Source organism: Equus przewalskii, chromosome 31, assembly GCF_037783145.1.
Source record: "Equus przewalskii isolate Varuska chromosome 31, EquPr2, whole genome shotgun sequence".
In the NCBI taxonomy this organism is placed as follows: domain Eukaryota; kingdom Metazoa; phylum Chordata; class Mammalia; order Perissodactyla; family Equidae; genus Equus; species Equus przewalskii.
In genome coordinates this window covers 22,039,666-22,054,560 of record NC_091861.1, presented here as the reverse complement: position 1 = coordinate 22,054,560, position 14,895 = coordinate 22,039,666, and the positions used below count along the sequence as shown (strand labels likewise).

Genomic DNA, 14,895 nt, shown 5'->3' with positions numbered 1-14,895 from the left:
ACCATCTCCATTTCATGCTTTTCTTCAAACTCCAGACATCCTCCCCTTTCCACACTCAGCTCGTGACCTTGTTCCTATTTGTGTCTGTTATCTATGGCTGGAAAATAAAACCCACTAAAAGGTAGACGCTTAAAACAAAAACCATTATTTAACTCACTATGCTATGACTTGGTAATTCGGGCTGGGCCTACCTGCTCTCGTCTGGGTTCACCCACAGGTCTGGGCCTCTATTGAGATGTTTGGGAAGGCAGAGACAGCTGGGGCCTCTCTCCACCTGGATTTTCTTTCTCCATCAGGATTCCCAGCATGAGAGGCCTCGGGTTGGAACTTTTACAACATCACTTCTGGGGCCTTCTATTGGACAGAGCAAATCACAGGTCCAGCTTAAAGGGCTGTGGAAATAGACTTCACTTCTTGATGAGAGGACAGTTTGTGGCTCTATTTACAATCTGTTTCATTATTCGTGAAAATGCCAATGTATCACAAATAGAGGTAGAAGGCAAAAGAAACACCATATCCATATTTTTTACCTATTTTATTGACGTTATATAAATACAGATTTTGAATACTTATTCAATATTTGTGATATTGTTTTTCACTTTAAATATTGATTGAATCACATACTAAATGTTTTCTGGTAGGGGTCAGCATACTCTGGCCTAAAGGCCAATTACAGACTGTAAATAAAATTTTTGTAAATGAAGTTTTATTGGAACTCAGCCATGTTCATTCATTTATGTATGTCTATGGCTGAGTTCACAATACAACAGTAGAGTTGCGTAGTTCCAACAGAGATTGTATGGCCCACAAAGCCTAAAACATTTATTATCTGGCCTTTTACATTAAAAAATTGCCAATTGCTGCTTGATGGCGTCATCTTTCCATCTCTGAAGTAAGCCCATTGATTCTATAGAATTCTCACAGACATAATGTCCATTACTCAAATCCCATAGGTTTATGCGAAAAGCTGCCTTAACAGAGCCACATCTTATAGATGCAAACTTTGATAATCTAGGAAATTTCTTTGGTAGGTCTTTCAGATTCTGCCACATACAGTGAAATATTTATTTCCTGTAATGAACCAAAAGTCTCCTGCAAAGAACACTTAGCACGGCCACGTCTTCAAATACCCCTGAACCAAAGTGATGCATGAGACTATCGTTCACTTTATCTGTAGCATCAAACCATTGATCCAGCATGGAAGGGTAACACAACACGGCTTTTGAGCACTACCGTACTTCAGAGTCATCCGGGGAAGTTACCAAAGGGCCGATTCTCAGGTCCCCTCCCTCAGAGATTGTGATTTAGTAAATTTGAAGAATGGCCCAGAAACCTGCATTGTTAGCAAGCACTGCATTGATTTTGATGCTGACGGTCTAGACACGTCACTTTGAAAAACTCTGAACTAATTAGGATGAGGAATAAGAAATAAATGGGGCTTAGCTAACCATTGCTTTACTCCTTTATTTTCTAGAAAAAAAAAAATGCAGTAGCCCCATACGTTACCAGGTAAATAATTAGCAATATATCATCTCCTTAGAATTCTTCCTAGGATTTGACAGAAAGCCATTGATGGGCACTTTCCATTCTATTCCAAAAGATTACTTTGCTCAACCTCCCTTATGTTCTTCCTGACTATCCTGATTATATCTTTATTTTACCAGCATTTTAAAATAATCAAAACTATTGTATCTTACTTGGCATTCCAGAAGGGATGCCTCTATTTTCCCCCTCTTTCTCTAGAACTCTATTCAGTACCATTTGCTGAGATTTTTCTTAAGAAAGACATGTAATGGGGGCCAGCCCCGTGGCTGAGTGGTGAAGTTCACGTGCTCTGCTTCAGTGGCCTGGGGTTCACAGGTTCAGATCCTGGGCACAGACCTAGCACCGCTCATGAAGCAATGCTGAGGCAGCGTCCCACATGCCACAACTAAAAAATATACAACTATGTACTAGGGGGCTTTGGGGACAAAAAGGAAAAATAAAATCTTTAAAAAGAAAAAAAGAAAGACGTAATGTAATGGAAAGAGAACTGAAATTAAAAGACCTAAATGTGACTCATCTAATATATGTGTGCAATCTCAAAGCAAAATTCTCACTTGTAACACGAAGGGATTATTCAACTACTCTTTGCTATACCTTCCAAATTTGACAATCTGTGATCTTCTGCTCTTTACATTTATGCTAAGGCTTTTAAGATCAGTTTCAAGTGTTTACATGTAATACTCATTTGGGAAATAAAAGTGGATTTAAAAATTTCTATGGCCACAAATATTGTACCTACCTTTAGGAGGCACCTATATAAAAATACAGGAAACTGTACTTTAAATCTACACTCAGAGGAGGAAATGGTATTCTTTTTTCCTTTTCAATCTATGAATACATGGAAAGTTACATTTCATTACAATTTCAATTTTATGTGACTATATCATTGGAATGTTGCTAGTGAAATTTGTTGATAGTTTAGCCCATCGGTTCACCTATGAATAACTGCGATGTCTTAGCTGGATGAAATCTCATTCCGTGTCGACCATTGGGTCACTCCCATAAATAACGCTCAGGCAGAGCGGTGTGAAGGATAATGAAGAATTTTGTGCAGTCCTTTTGAGAGCACAGATCTGGAAACACCCAAAATTGTTCTCCTTTTTTATTATTTTGCATTTATGTAGCACCTTAAATGTAACTTAAGTCCCATAAAAATGAGAGGCATTGAATGGATGCCTGAGAGAAGCCTGTAGAACAGGGCTCAGAATGGGGCATGGACGAAAAATAATGCTCCTGTGATTACGATTTTATAAACAAAGTCAATGGCTCTTTTTTTCCTTTTCCTCCCCTCTTTTTCTTTTTATTTTTTTGGAGGAAGATTAGCCCTGAGCTAACATCTGCCACCAATCCTCCTCTTTTTTGCTGAGGAAGACTGGCCCTGAGCTAACGTCCATGCCCATCTTCTTCTACTTTCTACGTGGGACGCCTGCCACAGCATGGCTTGCCAAGCAGTGCATAGGTCCACACCCGGGATCCAAACCAGTGAAGCCCGGGCTGCTGAAGCAGAACGCGCAAACTTAATGGCTGCACCACTGGGCCGCCCCCACCAAAGTCAATGGCTTTTTGTTGTTGTTTTTATCCTATTTGGGTACCCATGTGCACATATGCAACAATAAATCCAGTGATTTCCAGCAAAGGCAGCAAATACTTGTCAAAGAGACAAAGGAAATGATGGGCTCTTGAAAGCAGGGACGAATATCACCCACTCAGACGCCATGGCTTTCTGATCAGATGTCCCCGAGCAAATATAACAATAGCAGCAGAAGGAGTAGTAGCTTCAATTCATATACTGCGTTTTAGGTACTAGGTACTATCCTAAGTATTTTACACACGTTAGTTCATGTAATTTTATGAAACACAAAATCCCTGTGAGGAAGAATTACATCCCAGTTTAGCGATGAGGAAACTCAGTGTTGGAGGTTAAGACATCTGGTCACAATCACACTGTTAGAAAGAGGCGGGGCCCAAGAGCAGATCTGGGGGTGACCTCATCTCTATCATCTCCACTCAGGAAGGTCATGACGTCCTTCGTCTTTTAAGGGGTTCGCTCCTCATCTTTCCCACCCTCTAACTCAAGATCATACCTTCTCCAGAGGCCCAGTGCCTTATTTCTGAACTGTTTCTGTTAAGGACCCTTCAAATTCCCTAGCACACAGTAGGTGCTTAACAAACGGTTCTTCTTTTCCTTTCCTCCCCACTACCAATAATTACTCTTCCATCACGGTGCAGATCTCTGCTGTCTAAAGTGGAAGCTGCATGGCTGATAAAACATTCCCTGTAAAAATTGAATGATGAAAACCGATATTAATGTGTGATCTTGGTACGTTTGCATTTTAACGTGAACTCCTGAAAACACAATACTCAGTGTAAAAGGATTCATTTCAGACTCTGCGACAGGCCAATGGTAGAGAGATCTGGGGGTCAGAAGATCTTCTTAGGGTAACCTATCATCCCAGCTTGCCTGGAATGACGGGTTTCCCAGGACACGGGACTCTCGGTGCTAAAACTGGACTGCCCCAGCCAAGGCAGGGTCACCTTATCCTCACTCCTCTGAAATAACCCAGCACTATTCCCTTAGCATTAATCCACTAGTGCGGAAAAGTTGTACATCGTTTTATCAACCCAAACAGATATACCTAAACATTAGCTGAGGAGAAACTTCGAGAACAGTGGAAGACGGTATAAGTGTGTGAAGCAGAAACGAAAGTATATAACTCAGAAACATGCTTTGAATATCACTAATTAAATTTCTTCTTGAAGTACTCAAGGGGACCCTGGCTATAATCATGGGAATTCTGTATAATTACATTACACAGTGATTTACAGTTTCTTTTTCTTCCCCCTTGGGTTGATTTCTATGGAATTTGACTTATTCAAATATTTAAAATTTGTTTCATATATATAAACTTACTTAAAACTGAATTACCAGTATCACATGTGTCCATAGGCATCCTTGCTTTCTTATAACATAAGGAGCTAATGAGACCACAGCGGTTATTTATTTACTTTGACCTAAATATTTGGTGAATCGTATTTCAAGATAAACTATGATACTGAAGCATTGTTTGTAATTTCAGATGTGAGAAACTGGTCCAGGGCTTCTCCACAAGATAGCTACCCTTAAGGCGTTATAATATCTGTGTTCTCTGTCTCCTAGAAATTGCTTTCACACGTTATATACCAATGAAAATGGGAAATAAAACGAATTTCAAAAAAATACAATGAATTTTCAAAGACAAAGACAAAAACAGTGCAATTTTTGTCTGAACTTTCTTGAACTGCTTTCTGAGGAAAACATAGCATTTAATGGCATTTAAAACATGGTTTTTTACAGACCTAAGTTGCAGGCATAACAAAAGAAAGCAACGTACTGAGGAAATTTAATGTCCAACTTAAATAATAAAATATCTATACATATTCTAATGTCTTTCCTACAAAAAGATTTGCAATTTCTACACTTTTTCAAGTCTGTGAGACTTTTTCCTGTCTGATGCTAGTTAGGCAAATATAGAGAGGACGGAGCGGGAGAAATAAATAATTTAGTATTTATTAACATATTCTTTTTTGCAGCTAAATGATATTGCACCATTGTTCCCAGTTCATCCTGGACCAGGACGTGAGGAAGTGCGGGTTAGGATGATGGGGGGAAGGTGAGTGGGGGTGAGGAAGTGAAGGGAAGGTGCAAAATTTTTCAGTCACTTTTGATCATTTCAGTCATTTGATCATATGTTTCCATCTCTTCCTCACCACCACCCCCCCCAATAAAATACTTCAAATCATAAACACTGCCAAGGTGGGACTAGGCCATCAACACTAAGAGTAAATAATGAGCTGGGGAAGTGGGTTAAAGCATAATAGTATGGAATTTCTTTTCACTAATATTTCTCTCTATATCTTTTTTTTTTGGTGAGGAAGATTAGCCCTCAGCTAACATCTGTGCCCATCTTCCTCTGTTTTATATGCAGGACACTGCCACAGCATTTCCTGACGAGTGATGTGTAGGTCCACACCCAGGATCTGAACTCACAAACCTCAGGCTGCCGAAGCAGAGTGTGCAAACTTCATTACACCACCAGGCTGGCCCCTCTCTATATCTTTTTTTGAGAAAATATAGTTTTTGTAGCAAATTAAATTTTCATCACTATGTACTAAATGTTATTTATTAGATTTTCAGTGAGTAATTAGGGTTTTTAATTAAACAATAAAGCATCAAAAATTAAATGTATGTACTTTCCATTTGAAGTTGACAGAATGGGAGCAAAGGGCAAATGATATCAAGAACCTCTTTTTGATTATTCTATTGAGATCATATTGGCTTATCACACTTTGTAGATTTCAAGCGTACATTATTATTTTTCAGCTTCTGTATAGTCTGCCTCATGGTCACCACCAATAGTCTCATTTTTAATCCATCACCAGCTACATGTGCACCTTTACCCTTTTTGCCCTCTCCTTACTCCCCCTCTGTTAACCACTAATCTGTTCTTATCTATGTGTTTGTTTATCTTCCACATATGAGTGAAATCATCCAGCATTTGTCTTTCTCTGTCAGACTTATTTCACGTAGCATGATACTCTCTAGGTCCATCCATGTTGTCACAAATGGCACAATTTTGTCTTTTTTGTGGCTGAGTAGTATTCCATTGTATATATATTCATTTTATATATATACCACATCTTCTTTATCCATTTATCCACTGGTGCAGCCACTATGGAAAACAGTACGGAGTTTCCTCAGAGAATTAAGAATAGATCTACCATACGATCCAGCTATCCCACTGCTGGGTAATTATCCAAAGAACTTGAAAACACAAAGGCATAAAGATACATGCACCCCTATGTTCATTGCAGCCTTATTCACAATAACCAAGACTTGGAAGCAACGTACATGCCCATCAAGGGACAAATGGATAAAGAAGATGTGGTATTTATACACAATGGAATACTACTCAGCCATAAGAAATGATGAAATCCGGCCAGTTGTGACAACATGGATGGACCTCGAGGGTATTATGCCGAGTGAAATAAGTCAGAGGGAGAAAGTCAAATACCATATGATCTCACTCATAAGTACAAGATAAAAACAACAACAAACAAACACATAGCAATAGAGGTTGGATTGGTGGTTACCAGAGGGGAGGGGGAAAGGGATGATTAGGCACATGTGTGTGGTGATGGGTTGTAATTAGTCTTTGGGTGGTGAACATGATGTAATCTACACAGAATTCAAAATATATTACGATGTACATCTGAAGAAAAATAAGTAAAGAAATAAATAAATTACCCAGTCATCCGTTGATGGGCACTTGGGTTGCTTCCAAGTCTTGGCTATTGTGGATAATGCTGCAATGAACATAGGGATGTGTATCTTTTTGAATTAGTGATTTCATGTTATTTGGATAAATAGCCAGTAGAGGAATAGCTAGATCATATGGTACTCTTATTTTTAATTTTTTGAGGAATCTCCATACTGTTTTCCAAAGTGGCTGCACCAGTTTGCATTCCCACCAGCAGTGTATGAGGAATAATCTTTTTTTTTGTCAAAGGCGCTTCTTCCCTACTTTTGATCAGTTGGCATAAATTATTCCCCCATTCTGTGCTCAGAGGTTGAAGTAATGTGGAAGGAGGAAAATGAAGTGTGAGTTAGAGAACTAGTAATAGCTTACACTTATTGAGTCCATATGCCAGGCACTCTCCTAAATGCTTTACATGTATTAACGCACGTTAATGTCTACCTTATTAAGGATTCACTCCATAAAGAAAATATTATTATTATCCCCACGTTACAGATAAGGACATGAAGGCCACAGAGCTTGAGTGACAACTCAGGATGACATATCTAACAAATAGAGGAACTGGGTTTTCAACACAGACATCCTAGTTCCAGATTCTGTGCTCTTGACCACTCCCATCTCTCTAAGAAAAGAAGCTGGCTCTTCACACATACAATATCAAATTAAGTAGTGGAAAAAGGCAGTGGACGAATGAGCGATCCAAAACTACATGCACCAACGTGGATGAACCTCACAGACACAACATCGAGTACAAGCAGCCAGACAGAAGAGTGCATTCTGGATTACTCCATTTATGTTAAACAACAAAAAGCAAGCAAAGCAAATCTGTGCTGTTGGCAGTTCGGATGGTGGGCACCCTCGGGAGCAAGGGGTAGTAACTGGAAGGAAATTGGAGGAGGGTTTCTAGCTGTGGTTCAGTCTGGGTTTTGTCCTGGGTGTCGATTACATGGTGTGATAATTTAAGAAAATGCATCCAGCTGTGCACTTATGATACGTGCCCCTTTTTGTACATATATTTCAATTAAAGATTTGAAAGAGGGGGGCATAGGAACTTTGGGGTCACTTCAAAGAAAGCAGGACACAGCCCTCTCCTCATTCTTATTAACGCTCTCCTGTCCCATTCTAAGGCAGGGATCCCAAAGTGTCATATCCTCATCATATCTTTTCCTACCTTTCTTTCTCTTTTTGCTCTTTAATGCTCTCTTGTCAAAAAACTAAAAGGAGGGAAAGCTGTTTCTAGTTTCCTCCACTAAATAGTAATTTGAATATCCAGGCGCAATTTATTTGGGAGGAAGGGTTACAGATGAAAGTTAAGAATGATGAAATTTCTGAACCATCAATAGCTGAGGGAGTTGTCAGTGACTAAACAGCTTTGTCCCAGACATGGAGACTGATGAGTAAACTTGCCTCAACCTCCCTGCAAGACTCAGTCTACCGTGATTAGTGCTGCCCCACCCCTGACAGGAAGGGGAAGAGAGGGGAGATGGGGTTGGAGACTGGGCTTTTCAGAATTAGGAAGAAGAAGAAAAACCTGGAATTCACATTCTGAAAGCTTAAAAAAATGTATAGAAACCTTGATATCTGATTTTCATGGCTTGAAAACTCTCAGAACACTGGTCTCATGCAGGATACATATTTCTCGAAACTGCCATATGAGTCTTTAGAGCCTGAGACACCCAATAATGAGAAAAATAAGGAAGAAAACACACCACATTCTCAGAGATTGTTTCTAACAGGAAGCCAGTTTTGACAACCCTTCCACCTGCTTTATATCATTAAACTGAAGGAGACTATGAATAGGAAGGGGGTAGAGGAGAGACATTGCTAATAAAATATTTAAGAACATTAGGAAGAGCCATATCAGGCTTTTAGTTTACCCAGAAAAAGCATCTTCCTAACGTATCAGTCAACCAAGATTTACTGTATTAATGAAATCACCTTCAGATTATAAAGGTAGAAAAAAAATGCACAGAATGCAGACAGATAACCTATTTTTAAAATCTAGAAAGGACAAAATGTTCTAGAAGAAAGATAATGCCAAGCATCTTGCTCTTTGTGGCTGCTCTATTTACTCTGACCTCATCATTCACAGATAATTGGTACTGAATACCAATATCTGCAAATGATCTAGGAGCCATATCCTAATGGGGCAGGGAGGTCGACATAATGTTATATAAGATTTACTATCCCTTGAAACAAACAAACAAGTAGGGATGACTACCTAGTTAAACTCTGAACTACCACCTCCCCCACAATTATCGTCGCCATAGGAGATGAATGATTGATTGCAGGCGACGGAATTTACCATCTTTCAAATGTGCATTTTCCTCTTGAACACTGAAATAATGATGGTCCCAGAGAGCCATGCAGATTGCCCAATCTATCAGCATTTTTCGCTGTGTTTGACTTTCATTCCTCTGCATTTGATTGCCTCTGAAATAATGGCAGCAGAATTGAAAATGCTCCTTATATTCCCGAGGTGATTTTCATTTGTGATAGATAGGCCAATGCGATTTTCCCTATTACACTAACCGGAGAAGGACACCCCCGTACATTAGGGGGCTCAGTCAATACAGGAGAGGGGATTCCATTGGGTCCACGAGCCCACTCAAAGAGAGGGAAGCAGGGACAAAATGCAGCTAAGCAAGCAATGTTTTCATCTACACATTCTTAGAAAGTGACCGGACAGCCTAAAAGTATATTTCATTCTAATTCTGGGGCCTATTTCCTACATAGTAAAAACGAGATCAAGCACAAATCCTAGGCAGTGGTTTTGTACTAATTTAAAGTGATATGAGAAGCTGGAATTGTCTGTCATTTCAGTACATTTGAGTTATCTCTGTCTAACTCTGGCTTCTCTACAATAAGCTTCTCTCTCCCCTCCCCTTCCCCTCTCCCACTCACCAAACCAGTCGGTTTTGAACAAAGAGAAACTGTTTTCCTTATGGCGTTTACCATTTATCACTGAGTGGGGAGCGGTCTGCGGAGGAAAATTCTTAAGAGTTTTGCGAAAAAATGTGAGCTGTCAGCCTCGCTGATCCGCATAAAATCACTCCTCAATCTCAACTATTTTGCTTTTGTTTTGGGTTATTTTAAATAGGGAAATAACAAGAAGGGAAAACATTTTAAAAGCCCAACCCCAGGCATCTTTCACTTTCTATTTTGTTACTTTCCTTTTTTGGCAAGGAAAACTTAATTATGTAAAGGAGTGACAGCTCGCGCAGATCCCTCACTGATCCACAGCACAGACAAGCAACTTGGAGGAAGGTAAATATTCAGTGAAGATGTGCTAATCGCTACCCCAGAAAGAGCCAAGTAGAAAGATCCTTTGCATTGTGGATGAGGCTGTCACTTGCAGAGTTTTGCAAACACTCCAAAAGGCAGAGGCTTGGGGAAAAATAACTCTCAAAGGTGAAGATGCAAAATTTACACGCTTTCATAAATTATACCATGATGATAAAGGTGTTATAATACTCTTAGAAATTAAGGGAGAGGCTTTTCTTATAATTTCAGAAGAAAATGCGTAGGAAACAGATCTTAGGTGAGATGGAATCTCTACAAATTAAACTATTCTGCTGGAAAATATCTGAGCATATACAATACAACATTCTTTGGAAATAATAATTAATGCATTCTAAGTGCATTTCTAACTAAGGCTAGAAATAATTTTTCCCATTTTTGATCCATCTCTTGACAAATATAGTCCCAGGTTGGTACCTAAGTGCACAATCCCTTACTTCATTACATTATACTTGGAACACAAATTATTATTAGAAAAACTTCCTAACCTTGAAATTCAATGTGACAAATAAAAATGGCACGCAATAGGATATATTGCAGTATATGAGGCCATTTCGTGTAAACCTAGTTAGGCCTCACTTTGTTTTTCCAAAAGGGGCTGACACGGCCATTGAGCATGCATTGTATATCTGCTTTAAGCATTTCCTATGTCCCAAAGACAAGAACAAATGGCCTTAAGATAAAGGTGCAACTTCCCCCCAATATTGGCATTTCCTTAAGGATAAGCATCTCTCCCTAGGCTAGGAACTGTTTGCTGTGCTCACCTGTGACCACCCAGCTCCAGACAACAGAGCTGCCACCCTGCTGTGTCCACCGAGACAGCAGACCTACCTGCTGTGTCCATCAATCGCTGCGCCGACAGAGCAGTCTCGTGACCATTGTAAAAGGGACATTTCAATCCTATGTGAAACATCCTGTTTGGGGGTATATAACCACTCTGTGCACCCCACTTCTTTGGTTCCCTGCCTTCCTTGGGGAAGGAATGCCCCAGGCTATATGGTCCTCACATTTGGCTCAGAATCAACTCACTCCAGTTTTCATTTATAGATTGGTTATGAATTATGTGCATCAACAAATGTGTTCTGTTTGGCTAATTTCAGTTTTCAGAAAATGCAACCACACTTAAACTTAAAATAAAAGAATAAAATTTAAAAGCTGAATCAAAGTATGATGAAGATTATAATAATGTAAATAATATATGAATGAATAAGTAAGATATCCAAAAATGTAATTTAAGCAATACCACTATAAATGTCATCATTTTAGGCGTCCTTTGGTATGTCTAAGAATAATTAATCACATATTTGCAGCATTTGCATCACACCCTTCCTACACAAATTTCTGAGACTGAAATTTCATGAAATTTTACAGGTTGAGCCTTGACCCTATTTTCAGGGCTCGGGTTTCCAGGATGAATTCTGGCTCTGAGCTGCTGCTTCTGTGCGTTCTTCACATTCACTTCTTGCTCATACACCCCAGGCATCCTCTTGTCTCTGCTCTGAACCAAACCAGACATATAACTCATTTTCCTTTCCCTGATTTCCACCAACAAAACAAACCACAATTTTCCTGAACGTTCAGGGAGAAAGGAAAGCTTTATCTCTAGAAACACTAACAGCTGAAAACTGAACAGTAACCATCCCTGTTCTAAAAAGTGCTTTTGCAAATGGCAGCCTTTCTACTTAGTCACTCCCTCCTCCTCGGTGGGTGTGCTCTCCTTCCCAATTCCCAGCCATTTCTCTTTCAGAGCGGTTTTACTGCCTTTTCCCTTCTTTTAGACCTTGCACTACAAGTCTCACTTTCCACCCTCAAGTAAATAGTCAAGATATTTTCCTTACGGAAGACAGTTCTTGCCCAGAGGGGAATTCAGATGTCCACTTTGAAGGTAATTGTTTCACTCTGTATTTATCTCATTTGATCTTGACAGTCTCTTGTTTTTAGCAGAATTGATATTGTTCTCATTTCCATTTTGCATACAGGAAACCAAGCTTCAGAGGGATGAAGTCACTTGCACAGGTCACAGGTTTGGTGGCTTCAAGACCAGAGCTTGGGTCACTGTGCTCTGGAGGCCCCACTTCCCCTTAAGCCAAGTTTCTTTCTCCTCAATCAATTGCCCTTTTCTCCTCTCCCTCAATAAAGATCAGAAGTCTTCAAGAGACGTAATTCACATGTTATGTGATCAAGAAGGGTAGCAAAGGCACTTTAGCTCAGTGGTTTCCAAAGTGTTGTCCCTGAATCAGCAGCATCAGCATCTCCTGGGAACTTCATAGAAACGCACATCCTTGGGCTCACTCCAGACCTACTGCGTCAGAAACTCAGGGACTGGGGTCCAGCGATCTGGATTTTAATAGTCTTTCCAGGTGATTCTGATGCACACTAAAATTTGAGAACTACTGGACCAGCTCTTCCTCAAACCAGGTTCCTCTCCTTCCTAGGCAGAGAACAAGACTACATTTCCCAGACACCTTGGATGCAGACAATGGAATATGAACAAAAGTCATGTCCACAATTTCCAGGTTTGGACCATAAAAAGTTTCCACTAACGACACTCCATGCTTTTTCCCCTTTCATCGTCTTGTTATAGGCAGGTGTGGTGACCCTGAAAGGTTTGTATAGAAGATGCTGGAGCCACAGGATCAAAGGACGCTGGATATCTGAAGCACTGCTTAAAGGAGAGCCAGCAATTGATCAAGAATACTCAATTTGGGGTCCAGCTCGGTGACACAAAAGTTAAGTCTGCATGTTCCACTTTGGTGGCCCGGGGCTCACCTGTTCACATCCCAGGCACAGACCTACACACTGCTTATCAAGCCATGCTGTGGTAGGCATCCCACATGTAAAGTAGAGGAAGATGGGCATGGAAGTTAGCTCAGGGCCAATCTTCCTCAGCAAAAAAAAAGAGAAGGATTGGTGGCGAATGTTAGCTCAGGGCTAATCTTCCACAAATAGTTGATTTGTGTAAAGCCACTTGAAGCATGACAGTCATCTGTTATAGCTGCTAGCTTTACCCTAACTCATATATGAAAGTGTTATTTTGCGTAGGCATAGTTTCTAGGATTCTAAGAGAGAAATAAGATATGCAGAAGGTAAAGCAACCCACACCAGCCCTATTCGCTTGTTTCCTGAAGAAAGAGATCAGAGAAAAAATTCTTAAGTTCTAGAATAGGAGCAAAGCTGTCACGTGGCTTCTGACTTGCTCTCGGCAGTGAGGGGGTGAGTCATGAGAGAGAGCAAATGAGAAGAGACTTTTAGGTGCTAGAAAAAGAAAGGGTAGAGGACATGGTAACGACAGCTATATGCCATTTCCCATGCCATTTTGGATCATGTGAATTCCATAGGTACTTACCCACTTAGGATTGAAATGGACTTGTGGGACTAAAATTCACTCAAGTAAAAAGATTTAGCATTTCGGGCTGTTACAGACACTAACAATTATCTGGTCAAACTCTCTCATTCTGCAGAGATTTCATTAACTTCCCAGGATTCTTAGTGGCAGAACCAAGGGAAGAATTGAGCTCTCCCAACCTCTCTTCTACCATCTAACATTTCTTTCTACCATCTAACATTTTTAACTTATTTTTAATCTTTCAGGCACTTGCTTATAAATATCATTTCCTTCTCTCATATTTCATACCCAGAACTTACTACAGAGGTTAAGGACGCTGAACTCGGCTCTACTGTCAATATTTTAAGAATTCTGACAGCTTTATGGACTAGATTTCTACAATAATACGGGATTCATTTGTCCACAAGAAACTACAGGTAGAGAAAATAATCCCCAAACCCTCTTTTTTCATGAAAGAATGTGTGAAGTTCAGACAGGACTGAGCAATGGAAGGCTCCCGGGCCTAATGGAGTGCTTACTGAGATTATTGATCCTGACGCAGCACATTGATTGGGCATCTGATGCCACGCTCTGTAATGTCTAGCCAGGAGAAGAAGCATAGCACCTATACAGGAACACATAAAAGATGTCCCCAATGTCACCTGCTGTGACCACAAGTTTCCAAAAGGGATTATGACAGTGAAGCATCTCTTGAACGTTGGTTCCCAGGAATATACAGTCAACTATTCACCTTGGTAAGAGCCGGGAGACCATCTCAGATATTTCCACTCTAGAGTCGCATGCAGTTTTAATACAGAGGTTTGCCTGGTTTTGCTTTTTCACTATTCATTTATTTGTTACTATGTATTGCCAACTGAAGAAAAGTTAAAGAAATAGAGACTTTTAGGAAGTCCTGTAGTATAATGAGGGTTTCTTCCACCAGTCATGTAAGACTCCAACTCTAAAAGGGTCTGAATGGATAAAATTAGACAGATCATACATTAGAACAGCAGCATGTCACCGTGACTTGAGTTACATGGCCTGGGTTCAAATTCTCATATTAGAGCTTAATGGCTGTGCCTTTGGGAAAGTTATAGCTTATTTATGCTTCAGTTTCCTCAACTATGGGATGGGGATAATTAATAGTAGCTACTCCATAGGATTAAATGAGTTTGTATTTTTAAAGTGCTTAGAATAGTGACTGGCCCCTAACAAATGATATGAAAACCTTTTAAAAAAAACAAAAACAAAAAACACCAAGGGGCCAGCACTGTGGTGTAGCAGTTAAGCTCGAGCGCTCCACTTTGGTGACCTGGATTTCACAGGTTTGGATCCTAGGCAAGGACCTACACACCACTTATCAAGCCATGCTGTGACAGGCATCCCACATATAAAGTAGAGGAAGATGGGCACAGATATCAGCTCAGGGCC

At 40.0% G+C, this 14,895-nt stretch overlaps 1 long non-coding RNA gene across 2 annotated transcripts in view; it reads right to left on the bottom strand.

Moving 5' to 3' along the window:
* Positions 1 to 220: 220 nt before the first annotated feature.
* The window catches only part of LOC103563747 (uncharacterized), a 37,570-nt gene continuing 22,895 nt past the window's right edge, over positions 221 to 14,895 (bottom strand). For both annotated transcript variants that reach the window (XR_547936.2, XR_011535273.1), the window contains one exon: positions 221 to 354. This is a non-coding gene — a long non-coding RNA (uncharacterized lncRNA). The remainder of the gene's footprint in view (positions 355 to 14,895) is intronic.